The sequence below is a fragment of the Triticum dicoccoides genome, unplaced genomic scaffold (genome assembly GCF_002162155.2).
Source record: "Triticum dicoccoides isolate Atlit2015 ecotype Zavitan unplaced genomic scaffold, WEW_v2.0 scaffold111363, whole genome shotgun sequence".
In the NCBI taxonomy this organism is placed as follows: domain Eukaryota; kingdom Viridiplantae; phylum Streptophyta; class Magnoliopsida; order Poales; family Poaceae; genus Triticum; species Triticum dicoccoides.
In genome coordinates, this window is record NW_021177018.1 from 1 (window position 1) to 1,746 (window position 1,746).

Sequence of the window (1,746 nt, forward strand, 5' to 3'; positions counted from 1 at the left end):
TCATCATCCTCGGCGGTGTTGTCTGAGGTATCGAGCCACATGTCATCCCAATGGTCATCGTCGGGGGAGAAGATCGACGTCCCGCCTGCCTCGACGATATCGCACTGCGATATGGCCAGTGCCTTGCGCCAACGCCTGTCGGCACGCTCCGCGCGGTGGCTTGCCGTCCTCTCTGCCCAGAAGGCGTTCTTGGCGGCGACGTCCTCTGGGTGGCGCCGGCGCCACTCCACCATGGCTCGCTCGACGATGAGGAGGCGGCGTTGCCGCCGACGGTGGTCCTCACGGTCCTAGTCTGTAATCAGACAAGGCGGAGGGGCGACGCGCTGCGCCTGCTCGCGCGTGTAGAAGTCGTGGTAGTTTAACTCCACGCGAGGCCTCCCTAGGCGCCACGCCACTGTGTCGTACGCGCGGGCGGCCTCGTGCGCGGTCTCGAACGTGCCGAGGCTGAGGCGGACGTCGCTAGGCCGGATCTCGGCGTAGTAGGCGCCGGAGGGGCGCAGGCGGACGCCGCGTTAGCCAGATGATCCCCGGCGGCACAGCGGCATGGTGGTGGCGGGGCGCTGAAGCGGCGAGGAGGCGGGGGAAATGGGCGCGTGGCAGTGTGGTGGAGCGCGTGGCGAGCGCCGCATTTTATAGGCGCGCGAAGCGGCCCGCCAAATCTACCGCGCGACCGCCAGATTTCTCCCGCGCGCGGGCAAACGTTTAGCGCGCGCGGTTGTTTCCCGCCGCCGCTGAAGCACGCGAAAACTTGCCGCGTGCTAAATGGGCATTTTACCGCGCGCGCGTCTTTTGGCACGGTCGTTGGAGATGCTCTAAGATCGTCAAAAATAGACCAGTCACCAGTGCGACGGTGATGAGCTCCTCGGACATCGACGTTGCCGGGGGCAAGAAGTCGTCATGGCCGGAGCTGGTCGGGATGCCCATCATGGAGGTGAAGAAGACCATCCTCAAGCCTATACAAAAAGGAATGCATCAACATTTACAACATCATATTACTTTCACAAGATTTATTACAAATACATTACACACTAAATATACTTGACGTTGTAAATACTAACACATATTATTAAAGTTTGATATAGGACAAAGCAACAAAAGAACTCATTGATACTAATCAGCGTAAACCAAACTATCCTAACAAGGCCATACAAAGCTCAGTCTCACACAAGACGCCAAAAGTTCCACGAGTCTGAAACCATTACTGTCTGAAACAGCACCTAAACAACGACAAACCACCACCCAAAAAAATGCGGTTATTTTCGAATTAAGGAGTTCAGGTGAGCGCCAAATTTCAGTCTTTACAAATATGATAATACAACGTCAGGTTCAACAAAGTAAACAAATAAATAGAACACCAGCATGCAAACACAAAGCAACAACGATGGCTCTCAGCCAAAACAAAGCTAGCTATCCTTGTAACCCTTACTTAGTCTGTTACAAAAACCAAACAATCTCGATTTCTGCAAGCGACTGTCGTTTAAAAGATGCTCATCACACAATTAACTTCCAGCGTAGCTTGAAACCTTTTCAATCTTCAATTCTTTGCATAAATCGGCGCCCACCCGACGTTTGCGGAACATCTCTCCAATGGCACCAGCAGTAACCTGCATGCGCGCGTCCCTGCTACTGCTACCTGCAGATTGCACAAGTCAATTCTATGTTTTTTCTTTTCTTAAGGGAAAGTCGATTCTCTGCTAGCTAGACCAGACATCCAGTATGCAACTTTACTAACTACTCCCAAAGCTG